The sequence below is a fragment of the Grammomys surdaster genome, unplaced genomic scaffold, assembly GCF_004785775.1.
Source record: "Grammomys surdaster isolate TR1022 unplaced genomic scaffold, NIH_TR_1.0 212, whole genome shotgun sequence".
Taxonomy (NCBI): Eukaryota; Metazoa; Chordata; class Mammalia; order Rodentia; family Muridae; genus Grammomys; species Grammomys surdaster.
In genome coordinates, this window is record NW_021604657.1 from 1,503,103 (window position 1) to 1,525,280 (window position 22,178).

A 22,178-nucleotide genomic window follows, 5' to 3' on the forward strand; every position below is an offset into this window, starting at 1 on the left:
TGACTCAGTGGTAAGAGCCCTGGCTGCTCTTGCAGAGGACCTAAATTTGCTTCCTGGGTCCCTTGTCTGGAATCTCATAGCTGCTGTAACTCTAGTTACAGGTGATCCAATGCCTTCTTCTGTTCTCTGAGAGCATCCACATACAAATGTCATACACATGAGAGACAGACAGACACATAGACAGACAGGCAGACAGAAACAGAATCACACACACACACAGTGGGGATGCAGCAAGAAAAAGAGAGTGCAATATAAGACTCAATTTTTTATGAGAAAAACATAAACAGTAAAAAAGAAACAAAATCTCAATGAAGAAATGAAGATGTAAGGAAACATCAAAATGGCATTGTAGAGCTTAAAAGTGAAATTTAAGTTAGGAATTCAACAGAAGAACATAGGAACAAATTCATGATGATGATGATGATACCCAATATCATGCAAACTGATATACAAAGGGAAATGAGCTAAAAGTTAAAATGTTCAGAGCCTCTGGAGCAAGGGGAGCTGAAGGAACTGATTTCCTACTCAAGTCTGGAGAGGGTGGAGTAGAAGTCAGCTGAGGATGGGAAGTGAGGTGGAAGAGTCACTGGAAGCTGGTTACAGTAACAGGAATGTTTTCCCATTTGTTATAGATAGAAACACACACACACACACATACACACACACACACACACACACACACACACACACAGAGTAAACAGATCAAGGTACATTTCTGAATTTTACAAACACTGAAAACTTATTGAAATCAGTGAGACTGAATCACCTAAAAGTATAATGGAAACATGGAGAACAACAGCAGTGACAGTTTTTATAATTAGAAAAAGCTTTGTCTATTGAGATGCTGACAAATTGCTAAGCCATGATATGATATCAACACACCCAAAGGGGGGGGGAAATGTAACTGAAGGATGAGAGGGGAATCCAAGCATTCTTAGTAAAGGAAGAATAAGTGAATTGGTAAAAAAAAAAAATGTATCTGTATGAGTTTATGTGCATGCTGTACCCAAGGTAACTAGAAGAGGATGATACATTTTTGGATCTGGATTTTCAGGCAGTTGTCAGCTGCTGAACAGCTATGCTGGGAAACAAACTTGGGTCCTCTGCAGAAGGGTTAAACAATCTCTGAGCTTCTCTTCCTCCATAAGTAATTTTACAAAAACTATCAGATTTTCTCTAAACATTGACAAAAGGTTTCTGGAGTATATTTGTGTGTGTGTGTGTGTGTGTGTGTGTGTGTGTGTGTGTGTGTGTGTGATTTTATGCCACTCTGGTAACTTGTTACAGCAGAAATAGAAATTGAGCAATATTCTAAAAAGAGAACGAAGACAGGGAAACAAGAACCTAGTAATGTATTTACTTTGAAGGTAAGTTAACCTGTTTATTCTAACAGTGGGAAGCAGGAATGGTGGAGGTACCTTAAGAAATACCTTTGTCAAAGCTCAGATAAAGGCTTTGTGTTTTCTCTTCTCTGTTGGAAGAAATGTGTTGCCAAAGAGACATTAAGTGCAGACAATTAGAAACTTGAAACAACTCGATATGTAAATACCCCATTAGCAGAGATGATCTTCAAATGCTGTATCTCTCAGGAATGACATATCTGGTACATATCTCTATCTGGTACTCTACACACAGCAAAAAACAGGACAAGGAATTGATGCTGCAGCTTGGTCTGAAAGCAAGAGGAGAGACTTAAGTATTCTTTTCAGAGAGTGAAATTAAATAGGTGCCTCTCATCATAGCCTGGTGAGTGCCTCCTGCTTAAAGCCTTGTGTCATATGTACTTGTATGTTCTTAACTCTTGATTCAGTCTGGAGCTATTATCTAAACCAGGAGGAGTTATTGGTAGAATGCTGTATTCTTTCTCATGGAAGTGATTTAGGTATAATTTATATGTGTAGATTATGGAGAATATAGATAATTAATAGATATGAAAAATAAACGGCAGATGGAATCTATGCTGTGGTGTTTTTTGGTTTTTTTTTTTTATGTTTTAGTTTTTGACATTTCAGTGAGTCATGGGTTAGATTTCTTATAACCAATAGTAGAACTAAAAGAATACATGAATCACAAAAATAGTCTTACAATTTTTTACTTTTAAATTTACTTTATTTTACTACTTTATTGCTTTAAATCAGTAGAGACATCTAGAATACGTGATTAAAAACATAATAGATACAGGCCCTGAGCTTATTGTTCATGGAATTAGACTGTGGCATAAGTTATAGAAACAGACACAGATGTGAAGACTTTCAGTTCACATCATCTTTGTAACATCATTTGCCTGTGCTTAGTGGGAATGAGGCATATCCATTCGCATAAATGATATTTAAAGATGTAGGATTAAGCACAATACAGGAGACAAAATATTGAACAGAAGAAATCTCAAGGTAATTGTGGCTGAGGAAAGTTTAGAACTCATATTGGGAACCTTATCATTTTTTCAGTATAAGGATGAAAGCTATGTTCTGTGGAGGTCATGAGATATTGTCTGCATGAACTAGAACATAGGTTATTTCCTGAAATATGAAAATAAAGGGGTTGGTAGCTGCGTTTAGGCTATGGGTAGACTGAGTGAGACTAAACCAAGAGAAGAAAAGAAAAACAAATACTAAAACAACAAACAGAATTATATTTAATAGCTAGAGATCCTAATGTAATTGTGACTGCATGTCTATTATATGAATATATAAATCTATATCTTGCTTGGGTTAAACTGTATACTTTAACCCTAAGGAGGTACGTATTTCTTAGTGAAATTTCAATACTTCTCTTTTATTTTCATTGAATTTTTCATAAATAAGGAAGAAGTTCATGATTCCTTCCCTTCCTTATGATTTTTGTCTGCCTTCCTACCCCCTGCCTCCTCTTTTTTCTGCTGCTATACTGTGTCTCTTGTTTTCTAAGTACTCCACCATTGATATGTACTTGAATGCCAGTACATTCCCTGAACTAAAAAGTTCAATACCTCACCAGCATTCAAACACTGTGTGAATTTGGACCACATAGATTATAATATAAATGGTATACCATGCATGCATATCTATGTGCCATATACAAATGTATCATCTATATTAATATATGCATACACTTCTTTCTCTCAATCCAGTGACTTGCTCTGCCAACACAGTGATTCATAGTAAAGAAGAAAATATTTCTAACTATATTCATTGTCATTTAGAAGACTTCTAGACAAATAATGCTACTGGTGATGGATAGTTCTTTTTAATGTTTTGAGTTACCATTGAATGGCTGTAACTTTCATGGTTAAGGAGACATCATTTCTTATACAGCTCAGAATTCCTTCAGCTTCATGCACTTTCTATCCACATGGCTAATTACCTTTAACTTAGGAAGACTTTTATTCTTTGGAGTCATGGTTGAGTTCTTACCTTAACTTTTATGGAAAGGTCATATAAGGCTCCAAGATACAAAATACCTTGTTGAAAACAAAGGTTTAAGAAAGAAAGGATGGCTTTAGTTTTGGGCTGAAGACTGTACTGATGAAGGTAAATGAACCTTCAACAAGGGCTTGTTGGAGATGAGATAAGCTTCATCATTTAGGAATTCATGTGTAGAATAGGGAGCTATTAAATACCTCATAGAAACCTTCAGTGCAGAAACATGCTGAATGCTTAATATTTACCGGATGATTTAATACATGGATTCATTTAATTGCTTCTGAAATGCTATAAGTGAACGGTAGATAGCCTTGTTTTACAAATGAAGATGGAGAATTTCAAGGCACCAAGTAGTATGGCCAAGGTTATTGGTGGTAAGCTGTAACTGTGTACCCAACCCCACTCATTGCATTGCCATATGAAACTAGAACATTCCTTTCAACTTACTCTAAGTACATTTGGATTGGAGAGTTTTCTCAACACAAGTGATTCTCATACATACTTCTAAAAAGAACAACAGAGAATGTGGTAGAAATCTGAGCTCTTCATTTCTGAATCTGGTTGGGTGTTTTCTAATACCTAGTAGGACATGCCAGTATGTGGAGTTGCCTTATGATCTCTGCCCAACTGGCATTCAAAGTTAAATTTCTCTTTCAAGATTTCTGATGGTGGACCACATCTGTATACAAATATAGTTGATGCTATGGCTACCATGTCTTTTCCCAAAATTTACAGTTTAAAGCAGCAGAATTGAAGGTTCCCACAGTAACAAATGCAAAGATTATTGATGATATAAACAAGATTAGAAGCAAGTTTCTATCATGTAAACCTGCCCGAATAATGCTGCCCACAGGGGACCAAGTGTTCAAATACCCAAGACAGAGAGGGCATCTCTCATTCCTACCATGACAGCTACTGACTAAATTATTTGGAACACATAATGCTGTCAAGGATGTGAGTCACATGAGCTTCTGCTCACCCATGGTAAGAACAAAAAGTGCAGCCACTTTGGAAGATAATTTGGCAAAAAAAAAAACCTAAACATAATCTAATCTTATATTCTGACAATTATAGTCCTGGATATTTCTGAATGGAGAAAAGAAGAGAGTACAAATATAAGCAGGTTTAACAGAAAAGGATTTTAAGGCATTGAGATCTTCTTTACAGTAATATAATAGTGGCTTCATTTCTTAAATGTTACTTATCTATTTATTCTGTGTGTATGCATATTTATGCATAGTGAGGAAGTGGACATAAGAGGATAAAGTACAGGGGAAAGTTTTAAGGATTGAATTTACGTGATGAAGCTTGGCGACAAGATAAATGCATTTGCTGTTTGTGCTATTTATCAGCCTGTTAAAATAATACAACCTTGGAATTAATTTTTATATTTTTTTAAAATATTTTTTCTACAAATACAAAATAGCTCTAAATAAAATCTGTTCATAAAAATTATTGTATACTACTTTTCATTAAAGACATGCCATTCTCCACAGCTGATGGCTTCTGGAAGGAGTACAATAGAGAAGAACTCTGTTTTCTTTAAGCAGCCAGCTACTGAGAGTTTGATCATGCTCCAGTGAGGAAATGGGCAACACATACTGGACTTTATTGTTTTGTTGTTTTCTGTTCCTCTGCCCTGACAGGACTTGGAATTATTCTGATAGGGGTTCATTATATGAAATTCACAAATAAACAATAAAAATATTATGAAAACAAATGAAAATAATGAAGCACACAGTAAAAAGGGTCTTTTTTAACATAATCTGATTATAAGATATATAAATATCTAAATTGTTAGTTGTATATAGTTTTATGTTGAGGCATCAGTTATCTGTAAATATTTGGTATCATAATGTCTGTATAATTTTATAAACTCCATGTGTTTATATAAATTTCAATTTATTGTCAAGTCAAGAATTAAAATTTTGCTGTCTTCTGAAATTCTATACCTACTACTTTTAATGGTAACCTTTCAAAGTTGAAACAGAAACCACTGGTTTTGGGGGGATTTTAAGTAGCATCAAACTAATCAAATATGGGGGTGTTGATAGTGAGGATCAGATTCCAAACTCCATGCCTTGTTTGTGTTCTGCAAGTCTTCTATCTTTGAGCTATTTATTTATTTATTTATTTATTTATTTATTTAGAATTTCATGTAACCCAAGGTGAATTGGGTATGCAATGGATACTAGTTTCAACCATTGAATCTCCTGTCTCTATCTTCTAGTGCTGGGATGAAATGAGTATGCCATTATAACTTGTTGACACATAGTTAACATTTTACCAACAGATACTAGGTCATACTGTTTAAAATCTTTTCACTGTTTTTCTTTATTTATTTTTGTTTTAGATGCTTTGGGGTTTGGTCTGACTGTCAGGACAAGGGTATCTAGTCCTGTGGAACTGGAGTTACAGATAGTTGTGAGCTGGGAATTGAACCTTGTCCTCTGAAAGAGCAGCCATTATTCTTGACTACTGAGCCATCTCTCCATCTTCTTTCACTGTTTAAAACTTAATGGTTGGCCAACGTTAGTCACTGTGCAGACATGTTCTAAATGAAGAAAATCATTAATACCACACGAACAATGACCTCTTAGTTGATGCTGAGTTATTGATGTAAGAATAATTTGGCATACTGGGATGAAAGTGCGGCATACATATCATAGCTCATACACAGGGTTGGATATCTACTTGAATTTTCTATGTTCCAGCCTTAGTTAATCAGACACACAAGGACAATCAAGAAGTGGGATTTGACAGGTTACTCAGAAATACTTAGAGTACTGGTTGTACCACAATAGTGAGTTAGGAAGAAGCCTGGGCATCTGCCTAGTGCTAGCATAGCCATGAATATTTGAATAGAACTTAAAACTGCCAATTTACTAAATCAGCATAGTCCCTAGCTACATTCTTAACATTTGTCCTTAAACTCACAGGTAAGAGTAGTCCTCATCCTTTGTCAAGGAAACTTTCCTTTGCAACAGATGGAGACTATTATAGAAAACTACAAATGATCAAAATACAGACTTGAGGAGCTCAGTCACAAAGGATACATCTGTAAAACAACTCCTAATTCAAGGAAAGAGTGTAAGAGCCAGAGAACCAGGAATTTTTACTGTGTGAGTAAGTCTTCTTTAGTATCAGATGCAACAGTTATAACAATTTCATCAACATGCCTGCCTAAACATGAGCTTTAACAAGGACAACAACAGACATGCCAATTGGATAAGAGAATACCTACTCTCAACCCCACACAAAGAATTACAGGAAACTGTGGAAAAGTAAGGTGTAACTATCATCTACCTCAATATCAACAGCAATTCTACAGGTTGAAAATTGTATTACCTGATTTAAGCTAAGGAATAGAGCTAGCCAACTAGTCTACCCACCTACAAGGATTATGCTGTACAATATTTTTCTTAATACTGCATGCATTCCTATATAGTTCCCTTAATAGTCCATGGCTTAGTGATTTTATTTAGACAGGCTAAATTTGTATTTCAGTGACAGGTGAAACACTCAGGGGAAAGAGTTGAGTCTACTGTGGACCTACTGTGAGGGTATAGATGTCATTTTAAATAATGGATCCTTGTGTTATTTTTGCCTTAATTTAGAGCAGATTCTTTTACAGATAATAATTTTCTGACTCATGATGCCTTTGCTTTCTTTTGCTTATTCATAAATAATAAATGCAGGTTTAAATATTTTTTGCCCTTCTGCCTGGTTTTCCTTCCAAGTCTTACTGTTTTCCTTCTCATCTTTCCATCCACACACTTTCTGCTTCATTTTTCACGTTCCCACTAGTAAATTCATCTTGTCTTCTGACATCAGCTATCACCAAATCTACAGAATTAATCTCCTGTTATCTACTAAACAAATAGCATAATGAAAAGGAACTCATTAGCTCTCCACCATAAAATTCATTCTTTTTAATGTGATTATTTGAAACTTTGTTAATAGTATGCTAGAATAATCTTTTATTTTAAAATCAAATAATGACGGAAATTGCCTTGCAGTGATGCTATTTAAATGAATAATCAGATGAGCGTTGTGTGGTTCATGAATAAGTCATCTCCATCAGCAAACAGAAGAGAATGGCAGAGTGATGTGGTAAAGTAGAGGAGCAGATTTCTTCCGTTAACACTAAATAGTTGTGATGTAAATGCTGTGGTGAACATCTATTCTAGCTTTGGGACAATTGGATTAAGAATGAAGGCAAAATCAACTTACCTAATCTAATAATGTATCTAGAGGCTAGATAGACACTTTCTAGAATGATTAATGTGGTTAAAAAAAATGAAAACTCTCTTGAATGATATATGTTTACAGAAACTATACACGAAATGGAGTGCCAAAACATATGTGTCTGTTTCTCTGGGCTTGTGTCTTTTACCTACGTTAGGCATCCATGTCTACTGTGAGCTATTCTCAAGCTAAGACTCACCTTTGCATTCACCTTACAAGAGCATCCTAATATTTTCCTATTCTTTCCTGGGGTCTTCTTCAGTTGATATTGTAATCTTAAATGTTGGAAATTAGTAACCCAAAGGCTACTTCCTACTAAAGAAGTGTGTTTTAACCAATGTGTCACCATCATCAAAAGACATATACTTCCTATGGTCTTAGAACCCTCAACCATAAATTTCTATTGCTACTTTATAACTGTAATTTTGCTACTAAATGGTATAACAGTTCCTAAAACCATTGGAAAGTTGTTTACCCACGGTCACAACTCATAGGTTGAGAACCTCTTCAAAAGGACAGTAGAGGGTGAATAGATGCTGTAGTTGGATTTTTTATTATGATCAATTTTCAAGGTTGGAATTCAGCAATAATTTACTGTGATCTTCAAAAGTGTCAGGTTGCTACTGAGAAATATCAATGACATGCCTTATATTTATTATTTTTGTTTTTCAGAATCAATTAATTCCAACCTTCATCCTTACAAACATCTCTCCACGAATCATTCCAAATTCTTTTAAATATAGAAATTTGGTGCCTAATATTAACGAATTATGCCGTCACCGTTCAAACAAACACAAATAGTTTGCCCTCGTGTTTCTTCAAGAGAAATAATTTTCTTCATATTCTTCTTCTAGATTACAGGAATGTTGTTATGATTTATTTCAGTATCCCAGTTTCAAGATATCTAACTGCCGCCAGCTTAGCACTGAATTCAGAGTAGACCCTGTAACTCTATGTCATTGTTCCAATTAATTACATCTCACAGATATTTTACTCTTGCCCTTTAATTTTCTATAGTATCCTCTGCAATGTGCCACTACTTCATCATTAGTTACCTGGGGGACAGTTTAGAAAGTCAATTTCCACAATAGTATTTACTTTTTAAACTCTCAGGCTTTAATGTACCTGATATCTTTTGTTTTCTGTGTTCCAACCATATTTACCTTTCTCATGATGAGCACATCTCTCAAGCTATGGAGATAAGAAAACATGTGTTAAAATCATCCCCTGAAAGAACTCACTGTTTTGTGTGCCCTGAACGGAGAATGCACTCACTATGTTATGCTGGTATAGAGTAGAAAAATGGGGAAATTAAGATGAAGGGGGTATTCAAAAAGCAAGAGCCTCTCACTACCTGGAATGTAGTTAGAATCTTACTGGCTGAGAGTCAAACATTTCAATGTAACTGATCAAACCTTTGCAAGAGTGCCTGTGAAGAAATATACTCTGTTTCATGAGAAATATTTCAACAAAACTATTAAGATCGCTAACACAGGTCAGTGATTTGACTCGGTGAAAAAGATGGTTGCCCCCAAGCCTGATGACTGGAGTTCAATCTCTAGGAGCTACATGCTTCAAAGGGACAAGTAAACACTGCAAGTTCTTTGGCTTCTATATGCATATTGTGGCATGCATATCAAAACACATATATACAAACATACACACACACACACACACATATATATATATACAAATAAGTAAATATAACTAAGAAAGCATGCTTAATATAAAAGACATGCCTTAAAACAGTGCTTTTCCTGTATGTTATCAACACATTTTTCTCAATTGTAAACCTATAAGATTCCCTTCATAAATCATTATATACCCTTGTAACTTTATAAGTAGGTGATGTTTAATCAATTTAAAAAGTTTACTCCAAAATTAAATTTATAAGCTTATAGGTTATATGCATTGAATAATATGGCAATTGAACTCACAGAATCACCTATGAAACTATTGTTAAGATATTTGAACGTATTTCATTCTGAATCCCCTCATTTGAATCTGTTCCTTTGAATATACATTCTCATTTGCTTCATAAACTCCCTCACTCACAGAAAAACTGGCTCCTGTAGGTTGGGTCATAATCTCAGCTAAACTTGAGTAAAAATCTCCTAGGTTTTGGAAATAAGGAGCAATGTGTTAACATTTTCCATGGGAAGGATTCAATTTTTTGTGTGCCCTGAGCAGAAAATGCACTCATTATGTCCTGCTGGCATAGAATAGAAAGACAGAGAAAATTAGAAAACCAAGATCTTTCCCTTCCCAAGCATGCAGGCAGTCATATGGAGACATGTCTCCTGTGTATGGGGATAGCACACTGACTTACACAGTACAGAATCAATAGATTTTGGGGGGGGGGAGTGATTTCATATAAATTTAGTCCAAAGCAAGCTCACTAATGAGCCATCCATAAAAAGTCTCTGGCCTAAGGAAAGGGGACCTAAGGCTTCACACCCAAAAAGCTTTATGTTTGTGAGTAGGGCATTCATCTCCTATTCTGTCTTTATTTTCATAACTATGAAAATAAAAAATATGTAGTGTATTTGCAATTACTTAGCCACTCTCAAGTTTTATATGAGGAGTATATGGCTTTTGTTTTTATATCTATCCTGTTAATATTACCCAGCATTCCTAGAGGTTCTAGGCTTCCAGCCACAACCTTTCTATTCCTTAAAGGACAAACAATAGGACAGTTCCCTTCCATCCATTCAAAATTCCTCTGTCCTTTTATATTACGTTATGTGTAACATTCAGCCAAAAACACACAGCATGAGCTTACATTTGTTCCTAGCCATTTCTAATACTAGCTAGGGATGTGGATTTATATCTCACTGTTCTACTTAATGTTGTTTCTCTAAAGCTTGCTGGAATGATTTACCCATTTTTCTAGCACATCAATTACATCTTCTGTATTGACAAATTCACTTCTACTTAATTGTATTATCAAAAGAGTTCTCGTAGCATTTTACTTATAGACTATGGCTTTGGAAAGGGGATTTCAGGACATAAAAGTCAAACCATTTGAAGTCAATTCTATACGTCTGCTGTAACTGGGTTTTGAACTTATTTGAGTGTATCATGATTCCTGACAGTAAATGTTTAATCAAAACTTTGAGAATTAAATAGCATAGTATCTATAAAACATCTAACATGAAGTCTAGTATATAATGTTATTAACCTAGATCATATTTTATGGTTGAAAAGATGAATTAGCAGTTTAAAAGCATTTGCTGCTTCTCCTGAGCATCAAGATTCCATTTTTAACAGCCACACGGTGGCTCATCATTGCCTTTAGCTCTGTGTAGGAATTAAATGCCCTCCTCAGGCTTTCATGAACACCTGAATACAAGCTTCACAAATATACCCTCATATTCATACATGCATAAAATAAATAAATATTTTAAATAAATCCTTTCATGAAAAAATACAGGTGTTTAGAACACAGGAAAACAACAACAACAATAAAAACAATACAAGACAAAAAACAGAATTATTTCAAGCCTAATATAGGATAACCAAAAATTCGTAATCAACATCCTATAACTTTTATAAATCAATGAAAAAAATTGAGGCTTTATAGTTGGAAGCAAGGTTGGAATGCTACCAGCTGGGTGTGTAGTCATGAGAAAATTCCCCCTGATGGACTATAATCTGCAATGGTAATCTAAAACATATTCTCTCACAGGATGATCTTGTCAGGGTCTTTTATTACAGCAACTAGAAATAGACAATGATACACATCAGTACTGATAATTATGATCAATGCTATGGTTTCCCTGCCTATGTGGCTTTTTGATGTTTAGAACTGTTATGTTTAAGGAATATGGGAAGACTTTGAACTTTAAGCTAGAAAAGATCATGTGTATTATAGCAAGGAAATGGAGCTCCCCTATCTCAGAATTGAACCAACAAAACTGTGAGCCAATGAAATATTTATTTACATACCAAACATTTCAGTTATTTATTTGTAATTATGTAAAGCTGATTAAGACTTAAGCATTTCATTATTTCAATAAAGAATTTTTAACTCATTCTCTCTCTCTGTCTCTCTCTGACTCTCTCTCTGTCTCTCTGTCTCTCTCTCTGTCTCTCTCTCTGTCTCTGTCTCTCTCTGTCTCTTTCTCGTCTCTGTCTCTGTCTCTCTAGTGATCTCAATTACCAATTAATCAGGACATTGCTATAAAGAAGAGGAAATTGTGCATAGTTAAAGGAAAACATGACCCTTTCATTCACATGTGATCAGCTATGCAAGCCATTGTCTGATTGCTCATCAGAATGTTAGATAATAAGGGATGGGTGGTGTGAAACATATTTAATACACTAGTTGCTCCGGAGGGATGAGGTCTGTATTAAATTACCCTCTTAGCACACTGATGTAAGTATTAATGTGGGACAATCAACAAATGACTAATTACTGCATTTGTATTATAATTAGAAATCTGTGTAGAATAAATTACATATCCCAGCCAGCAAAGCCAAGGATCAGTTCAACGAAATAAACTTTGTCCACATTGGGATCAGTTTGAGAATTTAAGTAACTAAAAAGGAATCCTATACAATTACCTCTTCCTTGTATTTTTCCATCTCCTTTCCTTATTAACAAAAAGTTATATTTCCTTTCTTCTTTAAAGAAATATTCACTCATAAACTAAGTACAAGATAAGTACAATATAATCCCCAAATCTTAAAACAACACAAACAAAATTTATTTATGTATGTTTCTACTCCATCACTGTTCACCTTAACATTTCAGATATTCTATCATATCTATCAGGAAGTCTATCTCTCTCTCTCTCTCTCTCTCTCTCTCTCTCTCTCTCTCTCTCTCTCTGTCTCTCTCTCTCTCTCTCTCTCTCTCTCTGTCTCTCTGTCTCTCTCTGTCTCTCTCTGTCTCTCTCTCTCTCTCTTTCTCTGTGTGTGTGTGTAGTGTGTATTTGTGTGTGTGTGTGCATGCACATGTGTGAGTGTGTGTGGACATGTGTATGCTTGTGTGCCATGGCCTTCATGTGGTGATGCAGGAGTCTGTTCTCTTCTTCATCCATAGGAGTCCTGGAAATTGAACTTGGACTATTGAGTTTGCCAGAAATCATCCCTTCCTGCTGAGTCATTCCACTGACATTAATATATTCATATTAATGAGACAAACTTAATTTTCTTCCGAGGAGTAACATTTTGGATAGTCTTTGTTTTCCAACTTAAAATTTTTGTATGAGCTTCTTGACATTATTTTCATTATGGTGAAGCACTTGAGAAATTTGGAAAACACTCATTTAAAATTCATGACATACAGCAAGGTGAAAGACCTGTATGTGAGAGTCCCTAGTTTACTTTACAGACCACAAAATGAAATAAGATATTACTCGGAGATGAATTTCAGTAAATGAACTCACTTCATTGGAGGTTCACACAAACAGAACTCTGATAAATTCAGTCAATGAACAGCTTTCTGTGCCTTCAGACATAATGGTCTTGGCTCACATCTTAGATTTCCCATCAGAGAATAGATTTTCTTTCATGTGCTTTGGAACACTTGAAGCTATATCTTTCTAACATTCAAAATATCTGTATATAAACAACAGAAGAGGCAAAAAGGAACACTAATTTTCAGCCTGAGTTTCCTTGACTAATGGACTCTAAAAAATAGATATGACTATCAAGTTAGCACATAATGCCTTGGGCTGCTTTCGATAAAGACACAAAGAAAAGAAGCACCGTAGAATCTTTTCTAATATAAAAAAATTGTATAGTGTCATCACCAAGACATTTTTACTCAAAATTTTTGTAACTGCTATAAAGTTTTCATTGATATAAAGTAGTTTGAATTTTTTTTTCAAAAGATGCATAAAATTCCATCATCTCCCACAAAGCTGTTGATCAAAAAGCCTAAACAACTTAGAGAACATACTCAAGAGGTACAGACGTTGATTTCCTTCTCCAGTAAGTGAGACCCTTAGGTATAAGCAATCTGGTAGTTATAGCAATCCCCATGGTATTCTTACCACCCATTGCCTGGGAGTGTCTACATTCTCTGTTCCTCAAAAATATAAAGAATAATTATTCTATTGTGAACAAATGCTCATGGTTCTGTACATATAGCATCTTATTTTACTAAGAGATACATCTTAAGTGTGCAAATCATTTTTACACCCCCCTCATGCCTTTACTGTGTTGTCATGATGTCTTAAATGATAAGGTTTAACATATCTGGCTAGTATTGTTTTCGAGAGAGAGTGTCTTGTGTTGTCTAGGATAGTCTAGCCCAGTAGCTCTCAGCTGTGACCCCTTTGGAAGGGTCAAATGACTCTTTCATGGGGGTCACCTATGATCATCATAAAACACAGATATTTCTATTAAAATTTATAACTGTAGCAGAATTATATTTATGAAGTGGTAACAAAAATAATTTTATGTTTGGGAGTTACCACAACATGAAGAAGTGTAATAAAGGGTAGTGACGTGAGGAAGGTTTAGAACCACTGGCCTAGAGTTAGCTGTATGTACCAAGGGATGACAATGAACTCCTAGTCTTTTTCCTCATGGCTACTAAGTGCTGAGGCTATAGCATGCATCACTATGCCCAGTTCATGCCATGCTGAGACTTGAACTAAGGGCTTCGTGGGTGCTAGGTAAGCACTCTACCGACAAATGTCTCAATCTGAGTACATGTCACAATTTCACCAATGTTGTTGGTGCCTCATCACCTATTTTGTTTTAAAATAATAGAAAACAACAAAATTGTTTTTTTTACAAGAAAATAAAACTTAAAGCTCAGTGGTTCTCTCATAGTTATTGAATATATGCATTTATTTCTGTCTTTGCTTACTTTGTTTATATAAGTTTTCTTATGATCATTTTTCTTTTGAAAATACTGAACATATCATATTTAAAACAATATACATTTTTCTCATAAAATTATTAGCATATATGTTGACCATTTAAGAAATGATTGTCCTTATAAATAGATTCTGGGCACTTAGCATATGAAGGTAACCTGCTTTTTTATCAGTGGTCAAACCTTATTCTCTCAGTGACTATTAAATTTCTGCACACTCTGAGTGTGCTCGCACCACACTATACACTTGATGAGCTTTACTTACCATAAATGGTCCAAAAGCAGCTTGATCAATTAACACCTTCTCGGGGTTTATCATGAAGGATACTGGGGACAAGGTCCAGATGCTAAGAACGGTAAAGTTGGTATAATTAGCATAATTAGAGCTGCAGTCTGAGTCCTCAGTGCCTGCTATATAACACTTTTACTAATGATGCCCCTACTTCGTTGTCTAAGCCTTGTTTTTAACTGTGTGAGGGGGTGGGAGTGCACATGAGTACTGGTGCCCATAGAGGCTAGCTGTGTGAATCCCTCTCATACTGGATTTATGTAAAGTTGTAAATCACCTTAAATCACCTGACATGAGTGCCTGGAACTGAACTCATGTCGCTTTCAAAAGCAGTTTACACTGTACTGTATACATCTCTCCAGCCCCAGAGCATCCCTTCTTTAATATCATTTTAATATATCCTTTATTCATTGTATCTTTTTCATATCCACCAGTACTAACCCCTCTGAATATTCATTGTATCCCCAAATTCATATCTCTCCTGAAAACACTCATTATTTTTTTAAACTATAGCCCACTGAGTATGATCAGTGCTTGCTATATGAACATGGGGGTGAGGGCTCTCCCTGGAGCATGAGCAACTCACCGGACTGGCTACATCTCTTAAGGTTATGGCGCTATTGCTCTCAGCACCTCTCATAAAGCTTCTCAGTTAAAAGAGGATGAAGTGAGCCCCTCCCCAAACCATGCTGGCGATTTGACTGGCTTGGCCTAGTGCTGTGAATTCTTGAGTGCAGAGGTCCCTCCACATCCACAGAGGCTTCACAGCACTCTCCCCATGTCTCCCATTTTCTCTGTCCCCTCTTCCCAGAAGTCCCCTGAGATTTGGTAGAAAGGGTTATACATGACCAGTTTAGGGCTGAGCACTTTTTGTTACTTATTCTCAGGGCTTTGAGTATTATGACTGCTTGCGTTAACTGTTTCCCACTACACCAAGAAGTTTCCCCATTCAAGATTGAGAGCTGCACAAACCAATGCGTTTAAACACAGAGATTTAGAGGCCAGATTGAAAACATGAAGAAAAATGTAATATTTTAACAGAAATGATATTATCCCTACCATAAAAGATACTGAAGATTCATCCCCCCAACCCCCAAAAAGCTATTTGCTCAAATTCCCCTTGGAAATGAAAAGAAAAGACATGATTCAAATCCAATTTTGCCTAACACAATTTCTTGCGAAATTGCTCTTTCTTGACTAGTAAAACAGTTCTATGAAGGTCAATTAATTTAGAATCTTTGAAAATCATTTTATTTCTTCAAAATGAAGCACACATATTATAAAGGTTAAATATGAGAATATGTTAAAAACCCTACTCAAGTATATGTTATTAAATATCCATTCACTCAAAAAACATTTATTGAGAAGCATCTTTGTAGCAGACTCCTTCCTAAGCATCCTAAGTACAAAGACAATAAATGATAATAACACAAATCTTTGCTTTGGAGGCATTTTTATTCTAGTGAGGCAGACAATAAAATAGGCAAAATAACCAAAGTGGGTGAATGCTTACAGATATAATATCCTTGCTTTCCTTTAACTACAACATAGTCCTGAAAGCATATGTGTGTCCTGTCTGTGGCTACTATGGAGAAGGGCAGCTAAAGGATACCAGGGTAGTTCTAAGAACTCTAAAGAGCCAATGTCCCAATTCAACAAAGACAACTGAATTTCAAATGATAGTGAGTGTCTCAGAGGACAGATACATAGGACCATTACATATTTAATAAGGTTGAGAAGAAAACCAGAAAAACAGAGGAGGAAAAAGAAGTGTGGTCAAGTATTTCAGAGAAATACAAATGTCATTAATAAGAGATTCAAACAAGGCAGGGGCATTATAATACAATTTTAACTTCCAGGGAAACTTGAAGAGAAAAGAAATTACATTTTCCTGGTGTTTTCTGTGACCAATATTCTTTGCTCTGTCCCCCTTGTCTTCTCAATGACGCCCAGCAGAGTACATTTTTGTTTCTACCTGTTGGCTTTTCAATATATCTTTGTGCTCACCATAAATTTTAACTGTTCCTTTTTTAATGGCTTTATTTTAAAACGTGTGTGTTTTTTTCAAACAAAGTTACATAAGTTTATTTGCCATTTATCTCGTGATGCAGTGAAGCAGCAGTAATCTCCATTTTGGGTGGTACTTTATTTACTTCTTTAGTAATCCTGACACTATTGCACTTATCTAAAATTCTCCTTTAGAAAGTTTGTAGAGTTTGTCTTTAGGAGGTTTACAAAACTAGATTTTCTTTTTCATTTTTTTCTCATTCTTTTACTTTTGGTACAATATTATGTTACTTTATCCTGTGAAGTGTGTGTGTGTGTGTGTGTGTGTGTGCGCGCGCCTGTATGTATGTATTCTGGCACTATATGAGACACACCTAGCCAATCTATAGAACAAGACACGTACAGTGAAATTAACACTAGGAAAAGTATTTATCTAGATCCTGTGTTATGAATCTCACTTGTAATTAATTTCTCATTCATTCTTATATATTTCTGTGAGATATTTTTATTCCTATCTTAAATGAAAAGCCAAAGTTGAGAAATCTAATGAAACTGTTTAAATTGTTCAATCTATTAAGGAGGAGTCAAACTGTCAATGACAGCCTGGTAACTCTAAAGCTGCATGGGACATATGACATGAAATACTTAGCATCAACCGAAACTTGTTTAAATATATATTGTAGTATATTTACAAAAATATACCTTCTAATCTTATGCTTCTTAAAATATTAATTTTAATTTTTGAGATTGTGTTTTGTAACATTTATTTTTATGTGTATGGTATGTATGTTTTCTTGCATGTATATCTATGTACTATATGTGTGCCTCGTATCCCTGGAGGTCAGAAGGGGGTGTCAGATCCCTGAAATTGGAGTTACAGACAATTATGAGTTGCATATGGGTTCTTGGAAACAAACCTGGGTAGAGCAGACAGTACCTTTAACTCCTGACCCATCTCTCCAGTCCTTCTATATGCTTTAAATCCTCTCCAGCTGTATTCAGTATGATTTTACAACCCTGCTTCTACCTGCCCTCATTGTTGTCTTTAGCATCTTAGAAATATGGTAGTTGTGGTTTCTTGGTTCCTTAATGAACGCATTTTAGACAGAAATACTGGGCTTAGATATAGAACTCATAGACAGATTATTTATATTATACTCTTTAAGATTAATTATTATTGTTATTATTTAAATTCTTAATTGTGTGAATATTTTGGCATGGGTAGTGTACATGTGTGGACATGTCCTGGAAGGTCAGAGTTGTAGGATCTCCTTCTGTAGGTGGTCATTGGTCACTAGGTGTAGATTCAGGAAAGTGACTCTCGATCCTTTGGAAGGGCAGCAAGCTGATAACCTGTGTCCCCTATAGTACACTCTTGATCTCCCTATGGCTTCATCAGCCAACACTATCAATGAGACAATGAATGATCATTTTTTTGTTTATTGTCTCCTAAATTTATACGAGTAGTACTTGTCAAGAATACAGGTATTAGCTAAGGTAGCCATTTCAGTGATTTTTAGTTAGCGTTAACTTCATATAATTAAGAATCAGGGAGTTAATGAAAATATGTTATCAAATTGGTTTCTGTATCTAACTGTTCCTGACCAATGTTTCTGAAACACATCACATATGATGCTGTATTGTTGGTACAGCTAAAATAGAAAGATCATCTGACCAAAACATGGTTTGTTTTGCACTTTGTAGACTTGGAAAAGCTGGCCAACTTCATGTGCAATCTTTACAAGAGATGTTTCTGTCCCTGTCATACTCACTATCATTGCCTGTGCTTTCTATCTGGCTGCCAAGAACCTCATCTTGTTAATGTTACATTCAATGTCTACAGACAGCACAGAATGCAGAGGAGTAGTCAAAATCGTGGCTGGCCTTTGCAAACCATGTGTGAATGAAGATTTAAGAGAACCACAGGACCTCTACCAGCTAACTCTTAATGACGATCATTTTAAGGAACAGTAGACTTAATTTAAAAAGAAAAAAAATTTGGATAAGGGATTGGATTTGAGGCAAATGAAATTATAATTAGCATCTGGAAAAAGTTATGGCAAATACCACCTTATTACATTTTAACAACCCTACAAAATGATATCTCACCATTATTTAGTTCTTTATTAGTACAAAAGTATTCTTTTTGATTCCTTATAAATTATTGAGAACTGGACACCTAACTGGGCTGCCTTGTCTCACCTCAATTGGAGGAGGTGTATAACTCTACGGCAACTTGATATGCCAAGGCAGGTTTATACCCTTAGGAGGGCTCCCATTCTCTGAGGAGAAGGGAAGAGGGGATTGGAGGATGTGGGGTGAGAGGGAGGGACTGGCAGAAGAGGAGAGGGGAAGCTGGGGTCAGGATGTAAAGTAAATAAAATTAATTAATAACCAATAAAATAGAAAAGAACTAGACAACTGAAAAGGGAGATTGTAACAGCAACCCCAATACAATTGGTCCACATCTGTCTTGTCAAATGAGGAAGACGCTTCTGTACTTTTGAAGCAATACAAAAGTTTTCAAGCATGATCCAGAAAAAGTGAAAAACCAGAAATATGTAGAAACACACCAACTTCTAGTCCTGAAGAGTAACTGAAAGAGGATAATCCTGTTAAGCTTAAGCTTGTGTCCTTAAGACAGGCAAGGGTGAGTCTGTGCATTGAGCCCTCTTAAATAAAGTAATTTGTAAAAAGATAATCACCCTTTTTACTATTTCTCAGAACATGAATCTCAGATCATCCCTATTCTAAGAGGGTTTATATTTTCTATTTTCACCAGTGGTGTTTATATTAATCCTCATGTTTACTGTGATAATGCATAGGGTCTTTCAAGTTTGACCAATCCTCCCCTGTCTTTGCCTGGCAGTCAGTGCTTTAATGTCTATTTTACTCCAGACTTTTCCTTTGCTAACCACTAGCACTGTATACAGCTTTATTCCTCCACCGAGCATGGGAAATGTGAAGTAGTGCCAGACATGATTTAAACCAGATGCAGCTTTAACCTAAAAGCCACTGATGAAGGGAGGAAATGAACTGTACATGCTGAGCTGGGGATGGGACTGTCATGGTGATTCTAAGTATGTGATCTTTGTTTTATGAAGTTCTCTTTCCAAAGGTGGCTTTGAAACCTAGGAAGAGCAATCAAATTTTCCCTGTGCAGCTTTCCTTTTTCCTTTTTCTTTTATAAAGCGGAAGCTCTACTACTGTCCAAACCGTTGTACTTGTGTGAGGTTTAACGTGAGCCATTGGAAAGCATTTAGCTCTGAGAATAGATCAAATGACGTGAGAGTTGCTGTTACCAACACACTGCCAGGGAATGCAGGGCTTGTGCCCAGTCTTTGGCTGAGGGGATAAGCAAAGCGCTCATCAAAGCCTCTTTTGCTGTCACAGACTGATGCAACCTGTATAGCTTTAGGGTTAACATCGCTGTCATCTTCGTCTTCATCACACGCAGTCACTCTGGCTGTTCCTATTGAGTCTGACACATCATTTCCGTTTGCGTTTGGTCATGTGCTATACTTTGCTTGTTTTCTCACCAGGCATTCAGTTGCAGACCTTAACATTAACCTTAGTTATTCATGATGGGAAGAATTTTTCAGTGAAATGTATACCTCAGAAAATGAAAACTAAAAAGTAATGTTAGAAAGGCAATACATTTATCAATATATCTTATATAATCTGCTATAAATTTATTTAAGAGTTTAAAGTGTATGTTACTTTGAGCCTTTTCTTTTTCTAATTAATTTTTCATTCAATATTTTTTTACAGTCCAGATTTTATACCCCTCCTGGTCCACCCTCTGACTATTCCACATCCCATACTTCCTCCCTCCCTCACTCCCACCCCACCAGAACTACCCACTCTCTGGGGCCTCCAGTCTCTTGATGGTTAGGTGTACCTTTTCTGACTGAGTCCAGAGCCAGGAATCTTTTGCTGTATATGTGTTGGGGGCCTCATATCAGCTGGTGCATACTGCCTGGTTGGTGGCTTGTTGTTTGAGAGATCTCGGGGGTCTGAGGTTAGTTGAGACTGCTGATCATCTTATAGGGTTACCCTTCTCCTCAGATTCTTCCAGCTTTTCACTAATTCAATCACAGGAGTCACTAGCTTCCATCCATTGGTTGGGTGTGAATATCTGCATCTGACTCTTTCAGCTGCTTTCGGACGGCAGTCATGATAGGCCCCTTTTTGTGAACACGTCATGGCATCAGTAATAGTGTCAGGCCTTGGGGCCTCCCCTTGAGCTGGATCCCAATTTGGGACTGTTGCTGTACCTCCTTTTGCTCAGGCTCTTCTCTATTTTTGTCCCTTCAATTCTTTCAGACAGGAACAATTCTGGGTGAGATTTTTTGACTGTGGAATTGCAAACCCATTCCTCCTCTTGATGCCCTGTATTTCTACTAGAGGTGGACTCTACAAGTTCCCTCTCTCCACTGTAGGGCATTTCATATAGTCTCTTACCTCTCAGGTTTCTGGTACATTCTAGAGAGTCCCACCACCTCCTACCTCCTGAGCTTGCATGTTTCCATTCTTTCTGCTGGCTCTCAGGGCTTCAGTCCTGTCCCTCCAACCCCATCCAATATCTGATCATGTTCCTTTCTTTCCCTCCCAATTCCCTTTCTCACTCAGGTTCCTCCTTCTCTCCCTCCCTCCCTCCCTCCCTCCCTCCCTCCCTCCTTCCCTCCCACCCTCCCTCCCTTCTTCCGTCCCTCCCTCATCCTGTGATTGCTTTCTTCTCCTTCCCAAGTGGGATTGAGGTACCTCATTTGGGCCCTTAGGCTTGTTAACCTTTTAGAATTCTGTGGATTGTATCCTGGGTATTCTGTACTTTTTGGGGCTAATATCCACTTATTAATGAGTACATAACATACTTTGGGGTCTGAGTTACTTAATTAAGGATGATATTTTCTAGTTCTATCCATTTGTCTGAAAAATTCATAATGTCCTTGCTATTAATAGCTTAGTAGTATTCCATAGTGTAAATGAACCACATTTTCTGAATCCATTCTTCTGTTGTAGGACATCTGGTTTGTTTCTAGCTTCTGGCTATCAAGAATAAGGCTGCCATGAATGTAGTAGAGCACATGCCACTGTGGCATGGTGGGGCATCTTTTGGGTATATGCCCAAGAGTAGTATAACTTGATCTATTTCCAATTTTCTGAAGAATCTCCAGATTGATTTCCAGAGTGGTTGTAAGAGTTTGCAATCCCACTAGCAATGGAGACGTGTTCCGCTATCTCCACATCTACTGTCACCTGAGGTTTTGATCTTAGCAATTCTAATGCGTGTAAGGTGGAATCTCAGGGTCATTTGATTTACATTTCACTAATCACTAAAGACTTTGAACATTTCTTTAAATGCTTCTCAGCCATTCAAGATTCCTCTGTTGTGAAT